The sequence below is a fragment of the Lissotriton helveticus genome, chromosome 12 (genome assembly GCF_964261635.1).
Source record: "Lissotriton helveticus chromosome 12, aLisHel1.1, whole genome shotgun sequence".
Taxonomy (NCBI): Eukaryota; Metazoa; Chordata; class Amphibia; order Caudata; family Salamandridae; genus Lissotriton; species Lissotriton helveticus.
Genome location: NC_136073.1, coordinates 134,188,123 through 134,210,375, shown reverse-complemented (window position 1 = coordinate 134,210,375; position 22,253 = coordinate 134,188,123). Strand labels below are relative to the sequence as shown.

General features: G+C 42.9%; 3 non-coding genes across 3 annotated transcripts; all 3 read right to left on the bottom strand.

The window, feature by feature from the left end:
* Positions 1-2,960: 2,960 nt before the first annotated feature.
* TRNAH-GUG (transfer RNA histidin (anticodon GUG)) lies at positions 2,961-3,032 on the bottom strand. The gene has a single exon. It is a non-coding gene; the product is annotated as a tRNA-His (tRNA).
* Positions 3,033-4,318: 1,286 nt separating this feature from the next.
* On the bottom strand, positions 4,319-4,400 carry TRNAS-AGA (transfer RNA serine (anticodon AGA)). Its single transcript has one exon. It is a non-coding gene; the product is annotated as a tRNA-Ser (tRNA).
* Positions 4,401-21,868: 17,468 nt separating this feature from the next.
* Positions 21,869-21,948, bottom strand: TRNAS-AGA (transfer RNA serine (anticodon AGA)). The gene has a single exon. It is a non-coding gene; the product is annotated as a tRNA-Ser (tRNA).
* Between the last annotated feature and the right edge of the window lie 305 nt (positions 21,949-22,253).

The following is a 22,253-nucleotide window of genomic DNA, read 5'->3' as shown; positions in this document are numbered from 1 at the left end:
AAAACCCAACTGCCGTGACATTGCCAACCACAATGCCGTGACTTGGATTCGAACCGAGGTTGATGCGGCCACAACGCAGAGTACTAACCACTATACGATCACAGCGAGCTACTTGGGCTCAATAACATACAGTGACATGGAGAATGTATAATTTGGAACACTCAGGGAACTCCTGTGATAGGCTGAATGTGTTCATTGCTTCCTCATTCCTTATACAAAGGCTTTGTCTCCTCAGTGGTTGATAAGCTGAAACCGTTTCCTGGCCGCCTGCTTGTGAACTGCCAGGAGTCAAAGATCACACATACACTTGTGGGCCTGTGATGGGACACCAATGCAGAGAAACACACCTGGCGCAGATCTTCTATTCTGTCTAGTAGACCTGCATCTCCCCTGTACCTCCTCAAGCCATCTGTATATGAAGCAAGAAAGAGTTAAGGAGCGGTCCATCTACACTTTTATAGGGAGGATGCTGCCGTGAGCTCCTCCCAGCTAATCACACAAACAGCAGTAAAGCAAGATAACTACACAGTTAGGGGGGACTGCATGGTTAGGTTTTTGAGGAATGATTGAAACTGACCTTAGTGACCCATGATCAGAGCTGTGGCTAATGACTGCGTGACTAATTATGATGAAGCAAGCACCATGGCTCGTAGGGGCCCCACAACACGCTTTTCTTAGCTCATTGAATTAAAGTATAAACCTCTGCCATGTATGAGTGGTAAAGGCTTGTTAATTTGGTTGCTTTTCCAATTCACGTCTGACAACAAGATGAAGGAACATTGGGGCATCAGAAGCTTTGGAAAGTAGCCACCAACCTCAGAGAAAGAGAGAAAGAGAGAAAAGGCAGTATGAGGTGTGGAGAAAACAGCAGCAGGTACAAGGAGCTCAAATGAGATTAATGGCGCCTAAATAGAGCACGTAAAGGAAAAGTTACAAATCTAAGAAAAGGGAAAGAAAGACTAGGAAAAAACACGGAAAAAGCCTGTAGATAAAATTCTCTTCCTGGGACAGCAGGCTAAGAGAAATTACACAGGGAGCAGTTAAGCTTGTAACACGGGGAGAATAGAAAAGAAAATGCAGTTTTATGAAGTGTGTTTGCCTAATCCAGCAAGCACTTTTGTTTTATTTTTCTATTTGCTTCTTTTATTGGTAAAGTAAGTTTCAAGTGCATGAATGGTATGACTGAGAGAGCCAGGGAATAATAATTTGAAGTTTTTGCACCAGCGCTAATGTAGGACGAGAGTTATAGCAAAGATATGAAAGGGGTAGCGATAATAAATATGTGAAAGGGCAATAGTGACACCAAATAAGCCACCTATTTATAAAACTGACATGGAAGAAATTCTAAAGGTTAACTTCTGAAATTGTAGCCGATGTTATCAATTTTCTCGTTGTTGGCAGAATTCGAACCTGCACGGGGAGACCCCAATGTATTTCTAGTCCAGCGCCTTAACCACTCTGCCACAACAACCGACTGTAAGTTTTGTGCAAATAATCTGTATGAAAGTTTTCAAGGTGTCCCACAGCAAATTCCTGGTATTCTGCAATGCACTTTTTAAAAATAATGTTTTTTTCAGCAGGCACATTCTCTCCTAAAAACAAAAATTGCATGAGTATATCTCTAGTTTGGAAAAGGATAGGCTTTCATGCATACTCTCATGTGGCACTCAAGTTTTTGGGACCCTATTGCACTCTGTTTTCGTGCTGCTTTTAGTCTATGGCCCATATTACAGAAGTCTACCATCTTTGAGTATTTGAGGCTCCTTTGTAAGTGCTTTATCTTTTTTACTTAAAGAGCTATATAATAAAGGGGTCAGGGAAAGATTGCATTTATGGAAGATAAAAGAAGGCACACTGGTCTCACCAAATGCCGTAGAGAAACCTGATGTTTTACTCATGTTATTCTTAGTTTGTTTTTGTTAGACCTTGCATTCTTAAGGTGGCCTCAACCCTACCTTATTGCTTTTCACCAATGCATTTTGCTGTATCTTTTTGTTGGCCTTAGGACTCTGATCACTTTATCGCTACTAATCAGTGCTGAAGTGCACGTGATTCTTCCCTAATCATGTGTGTAATTGGAGTATACCTGACTGACAGATTTAATTGACTTGAAAGCCCCTTGTAAAGTGGTATACCATATACCCAAGAACTGATTGTGCCGCCCAAAGAAGTAGCATTTCAAACCTGTCTCAAGCCTGCTACTGCAGTGCCTGTGCTGCAGTGTACTGCCACTTCGACTTGCCATTTAAAACTACTTGCCAAGCCTTAAACTCCAATTTTATTACATATAAGTAACCCCTAAGGTAGGCCCTAGGTAGTCCTAGGGGCATCATGCTATGTAAGTAAAAGGTAAGACATGTACTGTGGTAGTTTGCATGTCCTGGTAGTACCAAACAGTCTATTACATTTTTCACTACAGTGAGGTCTACCCCTCTCATAGGTTAGCATTGGGTATTCCCTTATACTTTTTGGGGGGTAATTCCATATCAGAGAGGAGAAGCTTTATTTATTTATTGATAAATCCTATTTACTGGTGAGGTTGGATTTAACGTTACTATTTTATAAATGCCATTTTTAGAGAGTGAGCATTTCTCTGCACTTACTGCTCTATTTGCCTGAAAACCTGTCTCCAATTGACGTCTGGATTGGGCTGCGAGACAGCTACATTTGTGCATTCCCTCTAGACAGCCACAACACAGGTCACTCAACTGCAACTGCATTCTGATTGGCATGGGGGAGAGCTCCATTCCCGCCACCGCAAATAGGTTCAAGAACGATAATTTATGTCAGTAGGTACAATATAGCTACATCTTATAATCATGTGTGTTTAAATAATTTGTCGTTAGATCGTTTAAATATTTTAAAGGATCTGTTTTTAATAGACATTTTACAAAAACAACTGGTACATTTGGTAATTCTGTAAAAGAAAAACCCAACTGCCGTGACATTGCCAACCACGATGCCGTGACTCGGATTCGAACCGAGGTTGCTGCGGCCACAACGCAGAGTACTAACCACTATACGATCACGGCAAGCTACTTGGGCTCAATAGCATACAGTGACATGGAGAATTTATAATTCGGAACACTCAGGGAACTCCTGTGATAGGCTGAATGTGTTCATTGCTTCCTCATTCCTTATACAAAGGCTTTGTCTCCTCAGTGGTTGATAGGCTGAAACCGTTTCCTGGCCGCCTGCTTGTGAACTGCCAGAAGTCAAAGATCACACATACACTTGTGGGCCTGGGATGGGACACCAATGCAGAGAAACACACCTGGCGCAGATCTTCTATTCTGTCTATTAGACCTGTATCTCCCCTGTGCCTCCTCAAGCCATCTGTATGTGAAGCAAGAAAAAGTTAAGGAGCGGTCCATCTACACTTTTATAGGGATGCTGCTGCCGTGAGCTCCTCCCAGCTAATCACACAAACAGCAGTAAAGCAAGATAACTACACAGTTAGGGGGGACTGCATGGTTAGGTTTTTGAGGAATTATTGAAACTGACCTCAGTGACCCATGATCAGAGCTGTGGCTAATGACTGCGTGCCTAATTATGATGAAGCAAGCACCATGGCTCGTAGGGGCCCCACAACACGCTTTTCTTAGCTCATTGAATTAAAGTATAAACCTCTGCCATGTATGAGTGGTAAAGGCTTGTTAAATTGGTTGCTTTTCCAATTCACGTCTGACAACAAGATGAAGGAACATTGGGGCAACAGAAGCTTTGGAAAGTAGCCACCAACCTCAGAGAAAGAGAGAAAGAGGGAAAAGGCAGTATGAGGTGTGGAGAAAACAGCAGCAGGTACAAGGAGCTCAAATGAGATTAATGGCGACTAAATAGAGCACATAAAGGAACAGTTACAAATCTAAGAAAAGGGAAAGAAAGACTAGGAAAAAAACACGGAAAAAGCCTGTAGATAAACTTCTCTTCCTGGGACAGCAGGCTAAGAGAAATTACACAGGGAGCAGTTAAGCTTGTAACACGGGGAGAATAGAAAAGAAAATGCAGTTTTATGAAGTGTGTTTGCCTAATCCAGCAAGCACTTTTGTTTTATTTTTCTATTTGCTTCTTTTATTGGTAAAGTAAGTTTCAAGTGCATGAATGGTATGACTGAGAGAGCCAGGGTATAATAATTTCAAGTGTTTGCGCCAGCGCCAATGTAGGACGAGAGTTATAGCAAAGATACGAAAGGGGTAGCGATAATAAATATGTGAAAGGGCAATAGTGACACCAAAATAAGCCACCTATTTATAAAACTGACATGGAAGAAATTCTAAAGGTTAACTTCTGAAATTGTAGCCGATGTTAAAAAATTTCTCGTTATTGGCAGGATTCGAAGCTGCGCGGAGAGACCCCAATGGATTTCTAGTCCATCGCCTTAACCACTCGGCCACAACAACTGACTGTAAGTTTTGTGCAAATAATCTGTATGAAAGTTTTCAAGGTGTCCCACAGCAAATTCCTGGTATTCTGCAATGCACTTTTTAAAAATAATGTTTTTTTCAGCAGGCACATTCTCTCCTAAAAACAAAAATTGCATGAGTGTATCTCTAGGTTGGAAAAGGATAGGCTTTCATGCATACTCTCATGTGGCACTCAAGTTTTTGGGACCCTATTTGTGGAAAAGTAAATTTTGCCATGTTGTATGTGCCTACGTGTTCCCCATATTATGCTATATGTGCATGATCGATATGCATGTATCCCCCTATGATCGATTAAAGACGCAATCATAGTTGTGTCCAACTCTAGTATGCCAGTTTCCAGTTCTCGTGAAAGCAACGAGTATTAGGCCTGTGTTGCCACGTTTTACAGTGTGCACGTTAATTCAGTAAAATGTCCCCGTTTCTAGGCCTCAAAAGGGCCCGGACACCAGATTCAAGCTCTTGTTTTCTGAACCCACTCCGAGGAGCGATGCAGCCCCCACCTGCATCCCTGACCTTTCGCTTACTTCCTGCCGCACAGTGCCCGGCCCAGCCTGGCTCTGCCTGCCTGTCTGCCAAGAGTATGTTATGCTTCTAGTTATCAGTCCAGCCCTCCTTCTTTGCATTCCTAAGCTACTGAATCGTATCAATAGTTTCAGCCAGGGTCTAGCCTTTCTGTCTCCATGTAAGAGAAATACTGTATTAATATTCATAGAATATTCCTAGCATACGCAATACATGTAGAATAATGCATGCTCCAGTCTTAGTGTCAAGTAGCCTTTGCCCTGATAACTTTTGGATTCTATCAACATGTACTCCAAACACCAGATACCAGATATGATATAGGTACATGTCGTCCTGACACCGCAGACTTTAGTCTCCTCTTCTAGCGCAGAAGTCATAGCCCCCAGTTCTCCCTGGTAATACGTCATTGCCCATTTGCGCGCACCACTAGGTTAAAGGTCTCAGCTGCTCGAGTAGCCCCCTCCATGTTTCCGCCCCATTTATGACACTTCTATTACGTTTACACCACATGTCTATGTATACGCCCTGTACACGCTTTCTTTCTCCACCCATTTCACTCTTATCTTTCGCAACTGCTACGAGTTACGCCTACTGCTACGCCTACTGTATTGAATGTAATGTAATTGTTTTGGTATATATATTGTATACTGTTAATGTGATGTATTCCCAATTCCTCGATTCCCATTTCCCCGGCAGCTGCCTTCCTGCCTTCTTGTCTTCCTTCCTATTTTATTTCAGGCTGTCCCGTTCCAGTCCCTTCCTTTTTGCCTGAATAAAATCCTTCTGACTCGGATACATCGGATCCTGCCTCTTATTTATTGAGCTATCTGTTCTAGTTATATCTTGTCAAAAATAGAACCGGTAATTAATTATTTATTTACCACATAATGGCGCCCAAATAGGCACTTGCCCTTTCCCCACGCGCCGGCGAAGCCACGCAGGCCCCCTGACCCTCTGCAGCCGTGACGGAACCATACCGTGCACGTGAAGATATTTCTGCTTCAAGTATCCCTCAGGCCCACGGAGGAGACGGAGGTTGCGGTCCAGCATCCAGACGAGGCGGTGAGGAACGCGGCGAGTCCCGACCAGAGCCCAAGCCGAGAGTGCAAGGTCCGAAGTATCTGGAGGCCCACCTGTAACCGAAGTAACCGAAGTTTCCGAAGTTCGTAGTCCGACGTCGTAGCAGTCCAGTCCAGTCCGAGGCCTTCCAGTTTCTGCTTTCCCGGTGAGTACCGTCACAGGGGGGTATCTAGACAGGAGCATTAATTTGCTCCTGGTCCGATGGGTTTGGGTACACAGATCCAGCACGAAGTATCCACCTAGGTGGGTACGGGTCCAGAGGTGTCTCTTTATGAGACCGGTATGTTCTGTACTGTTTTAGCAGTGCATCCAGTATTTCTAGTAAGTTCAGTTCTCAAGAAATTCATGCGTTCTGTTTTCAGTGTATCAGGTAGTATTTCTGTTCGAACTGTTATTCATGCATTTTTATGTCGTGGTATGAAAGTTTTGTTTGCTGTGTCACTACTGTGATTATTGTGTATTGTATTTCAAGTGTATTCCCGTAATGCCTCTGTTTTCCAAGTTACGTCAGTTAAAGACCAGAAAAGGGTTGCTTGAAGAAGCAGTCCCTGTCCCTCCTAGGGACAGTCCAGGACATTTTATGTATCACAAGCATGGCTTAGATGCCATAATATATCTAGACTTATGGTCTGATTACACCAAAGATCTCGAAGAGAAATATAGATGGCCTGTATCAGGTACATGGGATGCCGAGTGCATCATGCGAGTAGAAGAAGCATTATGGAAAAAGAAAGCCAGACAGTCCCAGAAAGATGCCATCGAGTTATGGCGCAAAGAATCTCATAAAAGAACCGAAAAAGAATTCCGAAAAACAGAATTAAGTAGAGAATCCGCAGAGAAAGCCCAAGAAAGGGAATTAATCGAAGAAGGTAAACGAGTTAGAGCAGAACAGTCAGACAGACAGAGAAATGCCCTTATTAAGGGTATGTATCCTCTTCTTGCTGAGGGCTTGCCAAAAGCAACCCCGAAGCATCCTGTAATTTTCCACCGCCATTAGTCCCGATTAAGCTACGTCATAAACCGACCGCAGCTGATATTTTTCTTTCGTCCTATTTGGACGACACAGTCCCAGAATATGCAAATCCTGTCCCGCCTGCTCCCGTAAATAATGTAATTCCTGTTCCTCCAGCCGCTGGTCCCGTGGGTCCAGATAATGTTACAGCACCCCCGGCCCAGCCCATAGTACATGTACCCGCTTTGCCAGTCACTCTACCAGCCCGTACAGTACGATTCTAGTTTAGGAGCCGCGGGGGGAGGTTCTCCTCGTACCCCGCCTCAACCAAGACGTATGACGCTACATGAACTAGCGTAACAGCGTACGCCAAAAGTGACTACATACGCAGATCTCAAGCGAAACCTTACTGAATGTCGATATGATCCAGTTCCAGGCGATGATCACATGGTCATATATTCATTACGTTTAAGACGGGTTGCCAGCTATTTGGACACCCTGCCCGATATGAAAGAACATCTAGACAGAATATATCGTTTTATCCGTACAGGAGTGAATCCAGAAAGCATTCACGAAGCCATGGTTCAAAGAAAAGTCGAGACTCAGCTCATGATTTTAAAGTTTCTGATTAACTGTTTAATAAGAGAACACGATTATCCTGATAAAGACAAGGAAGAAATGAAAGTCCTGACCAGGTGGAGTGACAATATAGCAGATGGAAAACACAAGACACAAGGTTGTGTAGAAAGTATGTACAAGAAAATACGTAAGGAAATTGTAAGTATACATGAGAAAGAGAGAGTAAGTAGAGCAACCGAGAAAGAGAATAACTCTTCCAGTGAAGAGGTAGACAGCGAGAATCCCGACAGAATAGCGTATGTAGGTAGAACTAGACTTTCCGACCGATATTCACGCCTAGACTACAAGAAAGTTTTTCCCTCTCCAGCACCAGAACAGTGTTCTCTGGAACAAGTATTCCAGGCTACCGATCATATTCTGAAATCACGAATAGGTTATAGCGAGCTCAGTACCATGCATGAACAAGAATTAGCCTGATCAGCAGTCCGGTGGACTACTGATTCTACCACTTTTCCTGACGAAATAGTGGCTCAAACGTTTCTGAAACTGCCCCCAGCCGAACAGCGACTGGTGGGTATGTATATGATCCAGCACCTCATCACACTGTATGAGGATCAGCATTCCGATCCAGGTCCTCTACATGATGTATTAAACGAGTTACTCCAGTACAGATGGAAAGGTCTAGGTACCGATTTAATTAGTGTCATTCTAGAACAGCGCCACAAATACCGAACGTTCCTGAATCCACATTTTGTTCACGTCTCACCCCCAGAAAGTAAATCATTCTACATAGACAGACAGAATCCGTTACGAGAAGTACATCCAGTCAAGAAAGAGGGTGGTGGTCTAGAACGAGTATTTGTTTACACCCCCATCACGAAAATGGAACTCTTAGAGATGAAGAAACTAATTCCCTGTCACGATAAAGATCCAGCAGGGTTCCACCGTGAATTAAAAGACATGCTCCGTATGGGAGAATACACGTATCCAGATATCATTAAAATGTTAAAGGTCCTGTTGCCTGCGGGCATATATGAAAAACTCAAAGAAAAAGAATGGGAGGTGGGAGAGAAAAAGATAGATTGGACAGCTCTAGAAGCTGAAGATAATACACGAGTACCAGGTACCGGTCTTGGGGATAAAGCTAAAGAATTGCCCGAGTTATTGATACAAGTTTTGCCAAGATTACTAGCCACGAAAAAGGAAGACTGGGATGCCATCTCAGCCTGTAAACAGAAACAAGACGAAGATACTAGTGATTTCTATTCTAGATTTGAGAAATGTTTTATTATTAATAGTGGTCTGAAAACAAGTAGTGAATCATACCCTCATCTTTTTGTCACGAAACTAGTAGAGAATTCAAGTCCACAAGTTAAAAATCGAGTATTGAAAGTCGAAAGTACCTGGCAAGCTAATACTCCGTCACAGATGTTACAAATGCTCCAGTACCACCAGAACAGAATCAGGGAAGAACAAGAACACGAAAGGAGACGTATGAAAGACACGAAAATGAAAGTATTAGTTGCACAATCTGTTCCCCAAGACAGTCAGAAGAGGGGTACGAATCAAGCCAGTCATCCTGCAGTTCCCGTTAAAGGGACCTGCAATTATTGTAAACAGCCCAGTCATTTCATAAGTGAGTGTGCAGTTCTGAAACACAACATAGCTACTGGTAAGACTAAAGAAAGACCACGTCCGCCTAGACAAGAACAAGTTTCACAGACTTCTCAGCCACCACAGAATGCACCACAGACAGTTACAGTACCGCAGCCTATCGCTGCAACACAACACGTTACACAGCAGATGTATCAGTATGCACAGTCCGAGTATCCAGATTATCAGCCATATTCATGAAACAGCCTAGAGAGGGAGGTAGGCTTGCCTCTCATCGAGATACCTGTAGATCAAGAGGGTCCCTATGTACACAGTCAAGTATTGGGGAAAGACAGAAAGTTTCTGATTGATACAGGGGCAAGTAGGACTACTATCAGTCATGACGAGGTTCCAGGGGCTCCGCTCTCAGGCTCTAGAAATGTTTCCCTTGGATTTTCAGGAAAGCCTATTGTTAATGAAATATCGAAACCAGTTACTCTAGAAGTTGGTCCAACGAAATCTTGCCCAGAAAATTTGTTAGGCATTAAGACATTAAAAGAATTAGGAGCAGTAATATGCTGCTCTCCAGAAGGAGTACGTCTGTTCTTGAGAGATTTTAAAGGTCATTATGTATTACGTGATTTTGATCCAAGATTATTGAATGTACCACAGCATTTATGGGCGCAAGGTCCAACTGATGTAGGTTGTATGCATATCACACCCCATCGTGTGACTCTGAAACAAGGTGTGGTATTACCACGAATCCGACAGTACAAATTGCCACCTGAGGCTGTAGCAGCCTTATCCAAAATTATTGACGAGCTCATTGCTCAAGGAGTGGTTGTAGAAACTGACTACTATGTATGTAATTCTCCTATCATTCCAATTCTGAAACGTACTGATCCAAATGCACCTCCAGTTTATCGATTAGTGATTGACCTTCGAGAACGTAATAAATGTATCATACCCCAGTACCCAGTGGTTCCCGATATTTCTTCCCTATTGACAGCCATTGATTCTGAAGCCACATTCTTTACAGTTATCGATCTCAAGAACGCATTTTTCAGTGTCCCCATTCATCCAGACAGCCAGTTCCTTTTCGGATTCTGTTTAAATGGAAGGAGCTATAAATTTACACGAGCTCCTCAAGGTTTCACAGAAAGTCCTAGCATTTACAGTCAAGCACTTAAGAGACAACTAGACAATATTCACATGCCAGCTGACACTGCCCTGCTCCAGTATGTTGATGATCTACTGATCACAGCCCGTTCTGAACGTGACTGCGAACGTGCGTCACTTACAGTCCTGTATTTTCTGGCCGAGATGGGGCACAAGGTGTCCCCTTCCAAATTACAATTCTGTGTCCAGCAAGTGGTCTACTTGGGACACTTACTGTCCAAGAGGGGTAGGCAGTTGACACCTGACCGTATCCAGTTAATAGCATGTCTTCCACAGCCCAAGACTCAGAAGGAGGTACGAGCTTTTATCGGCCTCACTTCTTACTGCAGACAATGGATTCCTCAGTATGCATTTCTAGCCAAGCCACTGATACAGTTAACGACACAGGAGGCAGCCGTATCGTCTGTCCTCCCTTGGACCCAGGAACATACACTTGTCTTTAATGAATTAAAGAAAGCTTTATGTCAAGCACCTGTTCTAGCCACACCGAACTATAGTAAGCCTTTTACACTTTTTGTCACAGAACGTGATGGTACTGCATTATCTGTTCTCACACAAGATCAAGCAGGACAATACAAGCCCTGTGCTTATTTTTCTAGCACATTAGATCCAATGGCCCAGGCTCTGCCTGCGTGCCTCAAGTCAGTTGCAGCCACAGCACTAGCTATCAGACAAAGTGATTCCATAGTATTAGGACATTCCCTGACAGTACAAGTCCCACACTCCGTGGAAGTTCTTTTAAACCGAACCCAGACTCAGCACTTGACAATTGCACGTTTAACAGGATATGAACTGACATTGTTCCAGCCACACATAGAAATCAGACGCTGCAACATCTTAAATCCAGCTACACTATTACCGTCAGTTACTTCAAATCCTGCCACACATGACTGTGTGGAAGTTGTTAACACCATGACAAAGCCAAGACAAGGTTTGACAGATATTGCATTACCTGATCCCGACCTGACACTTTATGTGGATGGTTCATGTATGAGAACAAGTACAGGAGAACTAGTAGCCGCGTATGCAGTGACTACTGACACCGAAGTTATAGAAACACACCGTATTGACACCCTGTCTGCTCAAGCAGCAGAGCTTGTCGCTCTGACCCAAGCCTGCATACGTGCCAAGAACCTGAAAGTAAATATATACACTGATTCACGTTATGCATTCGGAGTCGTACACGACTTTGGAGTGCTCTGGCAAGAGAGAGGTTTCATGACTTCTCATGGCACCAAGATCCAGCATGGTCTCCTCATTCAAGCTCTGTTAGATGCAATACATTTACCGACAGCTATCGCTATCATGAAGTGCAAAGCACATACGAGAGTCACTGACATCATTTCCCAAGGTAACGATCTAGCAGATCGAACAGCCAAGCTCACAGCTCAGACTCCAGATATTCCAGTTAACACAACACTGACACATATTCCAGAACAGACTACTTGTATGACAGTTAAGGACCCTACACAAGATGTCATAGATATACAGTCACATGCTACTCCTGATGAAATCAAGAAATGGTCCGAACAAGGAGGGGTCCAGACAGATCAAGGATGGTTGACAAAGGGAAAAGCCACATGGTTTCTCCCTGACTCTATGGTTCAAGTCATTATTAATACCGCACATAATCCAGCACATTTAGGAGAAAAAGCTATGTTAGACAGCATCCAGAACCTCTGGTTCAACAAGCATTTACGAGCAGCAGCCAAGCAGAAAGTACGTACCTGCATGATCTGTTGTCAGTTCAATCCAGGTAAAAGTGTCCCGGTGGAACAAGGTGGTTTCCAACCTCCTGACCACCCTTTTGAAGTCCTCCAGATGGATTATATTCAGATGGAGCGATGTCGAGGTTTCAAGTATGTCGTTGTAGTTGTGTGTGCTTTGTCCAGGTGGACAGAAGCATATCCAGTCCCAGATTACACAGCTGCGACCACTGCCAGGCAGTTGGTTCGTGAGTTCTTTCCCCGCTATGGATTACCTAGGGTCGTGTATTCAGATAACGGCCAGCCATTCTCATCCGAGCTCATGAAACAAGTTTCCCTTCTGTTAGGGTACCAGTGGAAGTTCCATTGTGTACGCCATCCTGAAGCAGCCGGTCTCGTAGAGAGACATAATCAGATTCTGAAAATCCGAATTGCTAAAGTATGTAGAGAAAAAGGTGTAGACTGGCTAGTAGCTCTGCCAGTTGCTCTGTTCTACATGAGAATGGTTGCTCATTCCAGATCAGGTCTGTCCCCGTACGAGGTCGTATTCGGCTGCCCTCCAAATATGTGGGGTACACCTATGCCCCGAAAGATTACAGACGTTTCCAGTAATATGCTGACAGATTACCTAGCCTCCTTGATGTCTGCACTACAATCTTGTCGTTCACAGGTTGCCGCTACATTCCCAGACAACACTGAGGTGAAACCGCATGAGGTCGTTCCAGGTGATATGGTCTTCGTAAGGAACTTTGATCGTTCAAGTCCGCTGGAGCCCCGATGGAAGGAGCCCCGTCTTGTCCTCCTCACCACCAGGACCGCCGTCAAGCTCGAGAACCGCAAAGGCTGGGTGCACACCAGCCATATTAAGAAGTTTCATGGACTTAAGCCAAAGACATTTTTTAAGGACTGCCTCATTCCTAAAGACTGCCTAAAAACAGACTCTGAACCGAAACTCCCTCTGTTAGAGAAAACTCCGCAGTAGGAGTATAAAGCCAAGTTAAGGTCTAGTAAAATAAGTCAGCCAGTTTAATTGTCTAAGTCCCTCTCGGGTGAAACGGTTAGACAGGTTCCTGACATGTATGAGACAGACCCACACAGTGAGAGAGTTAGTCAAAACTCTAAAAGATGTATTGTCGTTCTATTCTTCTTGTTATTTTTGAGTCTAATGATTACATGCACAAGTTATGCTTTATATTTATGTTTTCCGATGTCACATGTACATATGTTTTCTAATGCTACAGCAGAGCACACGTTTAGTGACCTGCCTCCTCACGAGTTATCCTATCGTCTTGCTATGCGTAACAATACCTTTATCCGAATGTTGCATTATTCACACCAGACCAGCAATGCCACTAATTGTTGGGTGTGTGGTCGACTCCCCCCTTTCCAGACACCGAAGGGAGTTCTGCCACTCTTTCCCTATCCGTTTTCACATAATGGTTCGTGTGGAGCATGGTCCACGTTAACGTCATCCTCAACTGATATGTCCCTTTCTGAATAGAACATGTTTCCCAGACAAGCAAGGTCTATCCCATAGAACAGGGTTAGATCTAGAAAATGAAGTATATGATTTAGGTAATTATTCCTCGAATTTCATGGTCCTGAATGTTCAGTCCGAGACTACTCCAGATTTGCCTGCTATTTCAGTACTACCAGTCAAAGGCGAATTATGTGTCAGAAAGAATGGTTCCGCACATGTAGGACATAGTGATTGTACTACTATGGTCGAGTATAGTGACAGTGGGAACTCTATTTTCAAAGCCTCACGTCATTCTTATTTTGTTTGTGGTCAGACCGCATATGTTCGTCTGCCCCTCGATTGGGATGGAACATGTTACATTGCCTTCCTACTGCCACCAGTTTTTCTAGCCCCATCCGATTATCACAGAAACACACATCTAGTACACGTTAGACATAAAAGGGAGATCGAGTCCCCAATTGTCGATCAAACTGAAACTGCTTTAGAACAGCACACAGACTTCAATAGAGGTTTCTTTTTCTTCATTGGACCTATCCAGAATAGTAAGTTAATACGTAGGTTAACCAGAACCCTTGAAGCAGTAGTGAATGAGACTACTTCCGCTCTAGGTAACTTAACAGAAGAACAATCTGCTATGAGATTTGTCGTGCTCCAAAATCGTCTCGTTCTTGACGTCATACTGGCCGATAGAGGAGGAGCATGTAGAGTCATCGGATCTAGTTGCTGCATTTTCATTCCTAATAACGCGCCGTCTGTTTATTCAGCTATAACCAGACTTCATAAAATTGCCCATCAGTTACACCAGAATCCAGGCACCTGGACATGGTCCGGTTGGCTCTGGAGTATCATATCTGCCTGGGGATGGAAAGTATTGTCATTCCTGGGTATAGCAGTAATGATCATATTCAGTTGCTGCCTCTGTTTACAATGTGGCCCTGCGATTTGCGGCATGTGTGCTACCTCTTGTATTCCTAGTCCTAGTCCTAAATCCCGTTCTAAGACGATTCGAGACGAGCAAATGATGCTATATGAAATGATAGATGGTATCATGAATATAGATGTTTCCTGATGGAAATGTAGGGCACAAGGAGGGAATGTGGAAAAGTAAATTTTGCCATGTTGTATGTGCCTACGTGTTCCCCATATTATGCTATATGTGCATGATCGATATGCATGTATCCCCCTATGATCGATTAAAGACGCAATCATAGTTGTGTCCAACTCTAGTATGCCAGTTTCCAGTTCTCGTGAAAGCAACGAGTATTAGGCCTATGTTGCCACGTTTTACAGTGTGCACGTTAATTCAGTAAAATGTCCCCGTTTCTAGGCCTCAAAAGGGCCCGGACACCAGATTCAAGCTCTTGTTTTCTGAACCCACTCCGAGGAGCGATGCAGCCCCCACCTGCATCCCTGACCTTTCGCTTACTTCCTGCCGCACAGTGCCCTGCCCGGCCTGGCTCTGCCTGCCTGTCTGCCAAGAGTATGTTATGCTTCTAGTTATCAGTCCAGCCCTCCTTCTTTGCATTCCTAAGCTACTGAATCGTATCAATAGTTTCAGCCAGGGTCTAGCCTTTCTGTCTCCATGTAAGAGAAATACTGTATTAATATTCATAGAATATTCCTAGCACACGCAATACATGTAGAATAATGCATGCTCCAGTCTTAGTGTCAAGTAGCCTTTGCCCTGATAACTTTTGGATTCTATCAACATGTACTCCAAACACCAGATACCAGATATGATATAGGTACATGTCGTCCTGACACCGCAGACTTTAGTCTCCTCTTCTAGCGCAGAAGTCATAGCCCCCAGTTCTCCCTGGTAATACGTCATTGCCCGTTTGCGCGCACCACTAGGTTAAAGGTCCCAGCTGCTCGAGTAGCCCCCTCCATGTTTCCGCCCCATTTATGACACTTCTATTACGTTTACACTACATGTCTATGTATACGCCCTGTACACGCCTTCTTTCTCCACCCATTTCACTCTTATCTTTCGCAACTGCTACGAGTTACGCCTACTGCTACGCCTACTGTATTGAATGTAATGTAATTGTTTTGGTATATATATTGTATACTGTTAATGTGATGTATTCCCAATTCCTCGATTCCCATTTCCCCGGCAGCTGCCTTCCTGCCTTCTTGTCTTCCTTCCTATTTTATTTCAGGCTGTCCCGTTCCAGTCCCTTCCTTTTTGCCTGAATAAAATCCTTCTGACTCGGATACATCGGATCCTGCCTCTTATTTATTGAGCTATCTGTTCTAGTTATATCTTGTCAAAAATAGTACCGGTAATTAATTATTTATTTACCACATATTGCACTCTGTTTTCGTGCAGCTTTTAGTCTATGACCCATATTACAGAAGTCTACCATCTTTGAGTATTTGAGGCTCCTTTGTAAGTGCTTTATCTTTTTTACTTGAAGAGCTATATAATAAAGGGGTCAGGGAAAGATTGCATTTATGGAAGATAAAAGAAGGCACACTTGTCTCACCAAATGCCGTAGAGAAACCTGATGTTTTACTCATGTTATCCTTAGTTTGTTTTTGTTAGACCTTGCATTCTTAAGGTGGCCTCAACCCTACCTTATTGCTTTTCACCTACTCATTTTGCTGTATCTTTTTGTTGGCCTTAGTACTCTGATCACTTTATCGCTACTAATTAGTGCTGAAGTGCATGTGCTTCTTCCCTAATCATGTGTGTAATTGGAGTATACCTGACTGACAGATTTAATTGACTTGAAAGCCCCTTGTAAAGTGGTATACCATATACCCAGGGACTGATTGTGCCGCCCAATGAAGTAGCATTTCAAACCTGTCTCAAGCCTGCTACTGCAGTGCCTGTGCTGCAGTGTACTGCCACTTCGACTTGCCATTTAAAACTACTTGCCAAGCCTTAAACTCCAATTTTATTACATATAATTGACCCCTAAGGTAGGCCCTAGGTAGTCCTAGGGGCATCATGCTATGTAAGTAAAAGGTAATACATGTACTGTGGTAGTTTGCATGTCCTGGTAGTACCAAACAGTCTATTACATTTTTCACTACAGTGAGGTCTACCCCTCTCATAGGTTAGCATTGGGTATTCCCTTATACTTTTTGGAAGGTAATTCCATATCAGAGAGGAGAAGCTTTATTTATTTTTTGATAAATCCTATTTACTGGTGAGGTTGGATTTAACTTTACTATTTTATAAATGCCATTTTTAGAGAGTGAGCATTTCTCTGCACTTACTGCTCTATTTGCCTGGAAACCTGTCTCCAATTGACGTCTGGATTGGGCTGCGAGACAGCTACATTTGTGCATTCCCTCTAGACAGCCACAACACAGGTCACTCAACTGCAACTGCATTCTGATTGGCATGGGGAGAGCTCCATTCCCCCACCTCAAATAGGTTCAAGAACGATAATTTATGTCAGTAGGTACAATATAGCTACATCTTATAATCATGTGTGTTTGAATAATTTGTCGTTAGATCGTTTAAATATTTTAAAGGATCTGTTTTTAATAGACATTTTACAAAAACAACTGGTACATTTGGTAATTCTGTAAAAGAAAAACCCAACTGCCGTGACATTGCCAACCACAATGCCGTGACTCCGATTCGAACCAAGGTTGCTGCGGCCACAACTCAGAGTACTAACCACTATACGATCACAGCGGCTACTTGGGCTCAATAACATACAGTGACATGGAGAATTTATAATTCGGAACACTCAGGGAACTCCTGTGATAGGCTGAATGTGTTCATTGCTTCCTCATTCCTTATACAAAGGCTTTGTCTCCTCAGTGGTTGATAGGCTGAAACCGTTTCCTGGCCGCCTGCTTGTGAACTGCCAGGAGTCAAAGATCACACATACACTTGTGGGCCTGTGATGGGACACCAATGCAGAGAAACACACCTGGAGCAGATCTTCTATTCTGTCTAGTAGACCTGCATCTCCCCTGTACCTCCTCAAGCCATCTGTATGTGAAGCAAGAAAGAGTTAAGGAGCGGTCCATCTACACTTTTATAGGGAGGATGCTGCCGTGAGCTCCTCCCAGCTAATCACACAAACAGCAGTAAAGCAAGATAACTACACAGTTAGGGGGACTGCATGGTTAGATTTTTGAGGAATTATTGAAACTGACCTCAGTGACCCATGATCAGAGCTGCGGCTAATGACTGCGTGCCTAATTAAGATGAAGCAAGCACCATGGCTCCTAGGGGCCCCACAACACGCTTTTCTTAGCTCACTGAATTAAAGTATAAACCTCTGCCATGTATGAGTGGTAAAGGCTTGTTAATTTGGTTGCTTTTCCAATTCACGTCTGACAACAAGATGAAGGAACATTGGGGCATCAGAAGCTTTGGAAAGTAGCCACCAACCTCAGAGAAAGAGAGAAAGAGGGAAAAGGCAGTATGAGGTGTGGAGAAAACAGCAGCAGGTACAAGGAGCTCAAATGAGATTAATGGCGCCTAAATAGAGCACGTAAAGGAACAGTTACAAATCTAAGAAAAAGGAAAGAAAGACTAGGAAAAAAACACGGAAAGAGCCTGTAGATAAAATTCTCTTCCTGGGACAGCAGGCTAAGAGAAATTACACAGGGAGCAGTTAAGCTTGTAACACGGGGAGAATAGAAAAGAAAATGCAGTTTTATGAAGTGTGTTTGCCTAATCCAGCAAGCACTTTTGTTTTATTTTTCTATTTGCTTCTTTTATTGGTAAAGTAAGTTTCAAGTGCATGAATGGTATGACTGAGAGAGCCAGGGTATAATATTTTGAAGTGTTTGCAACAGCGTTAATGTAGGACGAGAGTTATAGCAAAGATATGAAAGGGGTAGCGATAATAAATATGTGAAAGGGCAATAGTGACACCAAAATAGGCCACCTATTTATAAAACTAACATGGAAGAAATTCTAAAGGTTAACTTCTGAAATTGTAGCCGATGTAAAAAAGTTTCTCGTTGTTGGCAGGATTCGAACCTGCGCGGGGAGATCCCAATGGATTTCTAGTCCATCGCCTTAACCACTCAGCCAAACTGACAGTAAGTTTTGTGCAAATAATCTGTATGAAAGTTTTCAAGGTGTCCCACAGCAAATTCCTGATATTCTGCAATGCACTTTTTAAAAATAATGTTTTTTTCAGCAGGCACATTCTCTCCTAAAAACAAAAATAAGGCTACATCTTATAATCATGTGTGTTTAAATAATTTGTCGTTAGATCGTTTAAATATTTTAAAGGATCTGTTTTTAATAGACATTTTACAAAAACAACTGGTACATTTGGTAATTCTGTAAAAGAAAAACCCAACTGCCGTGCCAAGACTCGGATTCGAACCGAGGTTGCTGCGGCCACAACGCAGAGTACTAACCACTATACGATCACGGCAAGCTACTTGGACTCAATAGCATACAGTGACATGGAGAATTTATAATTCGGAACACTCAGGGAACTCCTGTGATAGGCTGAATGTGTTCATTGCTTCCTCATTCCTTATACAAAGGCTTTGTCTCCTCAGTGGTTGATAGGCTGAAACCGTTTCCTGGCCGCCTGCTTGTGAACTGCCAGGAGTCAAAGATCACACATACACTTGTGGGCCTGTGATGGGACACCAATGCAGAGAAACACACCTGGCGCAGATCTTCTATTCTGTCTAGTAGACCTGCATCTCCCCTGTACCTCCTCAAGCCATCTGTATGTGAAGCAAGAAAGAGTTAAGGAGCGGTCCATCTACACTTTTATAGGGAGGATGCTGCCGTGAGCTCCTCCCAGCTAATCACACAAACAGCAGTAAAGCAAGATAACTACACAGTTAGGGGGGACTGCATGGTTAGGTTTTTGAGGAATTATTGAAACTGACCTCAGTGACCCCTGATCAGAGCTGCGGCTAATGACTGCGTGCCTAATTATGATGAAGCAAGCACCATGGCTCCTAGGGGCCCCACAACACGCTTTTCTTAGCTCACTGAATTAAAGTATAAACCTCTGCCATGTATGAGTGGTAAAGGCTTGTTAATTTGGTTGCTTTTCCAATTCACGTCTGACAACAAGATGAAGGAACATTGGGGCATCAGAAGCTTTGGAAAGTAGCCAACAACCTCGGAGAAAGAGAGAAAGAGGGAAAAGGCAGTATGAGGTGTGGAGAAAACAGCAGCAGGTACAAGGAGCTCAAATGAGATTAATGGCGCCTAAATAGAGCACGTAAAGGAACAGTTACAAATTCAAGAAAAGGGAAAGAAAGACTAGGAAAAAAATACGGAAAGAGCCTGTAGATAAAATTCTCTTCCTGGGACAGCAGGCTAAGCGAAATTACACAGGGAGCAGTTAAGCTTGTAACACGGGGAGAATCGAAAAGAAAATGCAGTTTTATGAAGTGTGTTTGCCTAATCCAGCAAGCACTTTTGTTTTATTTTTCTATTTGCTTCTTTTATTGGTAAAGTAAGTTTCAAGTGCATGAATGGTATGACTGAGAGAGCCAGGGTATAATAATTTGAAGTGTTTGCAACAGCGTTAATGAAGGACGAGAGTTATAGCAAAGATATGAAAGGGGGAGCGATAATAAATATGTGAAAGGGCAATAGTGACACCAAAATAGGCCACCTATTTATAAAACTAACATGGAAGAAATTCTAAAGGTTAACTTCTGAAATTGTAGCCGATGTAAAAAAGTTTCTCGTTGTTGGCAGGATTCGAACCTGCACGGGGAGACCCCAATGGATTTCTAGTCCATCGCCTTAACCACTCAGCCAAACTGACAGTAAGTTTTGTGCAAATAATCTGTATGAAAGTTTTCAAGGTGTCCCACAGCAAATTCCTGATATTCTGCAATGCACTTTTTAAAAATAATGTTTTTTTCAGCAGGCACATTCTCTCCTAAAAACAAAAATAAGGCTACATCTTATAATCATGTGTGTTTAAATAATTTGTCGTTAGATCGTTTAAATATTTTAAAGGATCTGTTTTTAATAGACATTTTACAAAAACAACTGTTACATTTGGTTATTCTGTAAAAGAAAAACCCAACTGCCGTGACATTGCCAACCACAATGCCGTGACTCGGATTCGAACCGAGGTTGCTGCGATCACGGCAAGCTACTTGGGCTCAATAGCATACAGTGACATGGAGAATTTATAATTCGGAACACTCAGGGAACTCCTGTGATAGGCTGAATGTGTTCATTGCTTCCTCATTCCTTATACAAAGGCTTTGTCTCCTCAGTGGTTGATAGGCTGAAACCGTTTCCTGGCCGCCTGCTTGTGAACTGCCAGAAGTCAAAGATCACACATACACTTGTGGGCCTGTGATGGGACACCAATGCAGAGAAACACACCTGGCGCAGATCTTCTATTCTGTCTATTAGACCTGTGTCTCCCCTGTACCTCCTCAAGCCATCTGTATGTGAAGCAAGAAAAAGTTAAGGAGCGGTCCATCTACACTTTTATAGGGAGGATGCTGCCGTGAGCTCCTCCCAGCTAATCACACAAACAGCAGTAAAGCAAGATAACTACACAGTTAGGGGGGACTGCATGGTTAGGTTTTTGAGGAATTATTGAAACTGACCTCAGTGACCCATGATCAGAGCTGTGGCTAATGACTGCGTGCCTAATTATGATGAAGCAAGCACCATGGCTCGTAGGGGCCCCACAACACGCTTTTCTTAGCTCATTGAATTAAAGTATAAACCTCTGCCATGTATGAGTGGTAAAGGCTTGTTAAATTGGTTGCTTTTCCAATTCACGTCTGACAACAAGATGAAGGAACATTGGGGCAACAGAAGCTTTGGAAAGTAGCCGCCAACCTCAGAGAAAGAGAGAAAGAGGGAAAAGGAAGTATGAGGTGTGGAGAAAACAGCAGCAGGTACAAGGAGCTCAAATGAGATTAATGGCGCCTAAATAGAGCACATAAAGGAACAGTTACAAATCTAAGAAAAGGGAAAGAAAGACTAGGAAAAAAACACGGAAAGAGCCTGTAGATAAAATTCTCTTCCTGGGACAGCAGGCTAAGAGAAATTACACAGGGAGCAGTTAAGCTTGTAACACGGGGAGAATAGAAAAGAAAATGCAGTGTTATGAAGTGTGTTTGCCTAATCCAGCAAGCACTTTTGTTTTATTTTTCTATTTGCTTCTTTTATTGGTAAAGTAAGTTTCAAGTGCATGAATGGTATGACTGAGAGAGCCAGGGTATAATAATTTCAAGTGTTTGCACCAGCGCTAATGTAGGACGAGAGTTATAGCAAAGATATGAAAGGGGTAGCGATAATAAATATGTGAAAGGGCAATAGTGACACCAAAATAAGCCACCTATTTATAAAACTGACATGGAAGAAATTCTAAAGGTTAACTTCTGAAATTGTAGCCGATGTTAAAAAGTTTCTCGTTGTTGGCAGGATTCGAACCTGCGCAGAGACCCAAATGGATTTCTAGTCCATCGCCTTAACCACTCGGCCACAACAACTGACTGTAAGTTTTGTGCAAATAATCTGTATGAAAGTTTTCAAGGTGTCCCACAGCAAATTCCTGGTATTCTGCAATGCACTTTTTAAAAATAATGTTTTTTTCAGCAGGCACATTCTCTCCTAAAAACAAAAATTGCATGAGTATATCTCTAGTTTGGAAAAGGATAGGCTTTCATGCATACTCTCATGTGGCACTCAAGTTTTTGGGACCCTATTGCACTCTGTTTTCGTGCTGCTTTTAGTCTATGGCCCATATTACAGAAGTCTACCATCTTTGAGTATTTGAGGCTCCTTTGTAAGTGCT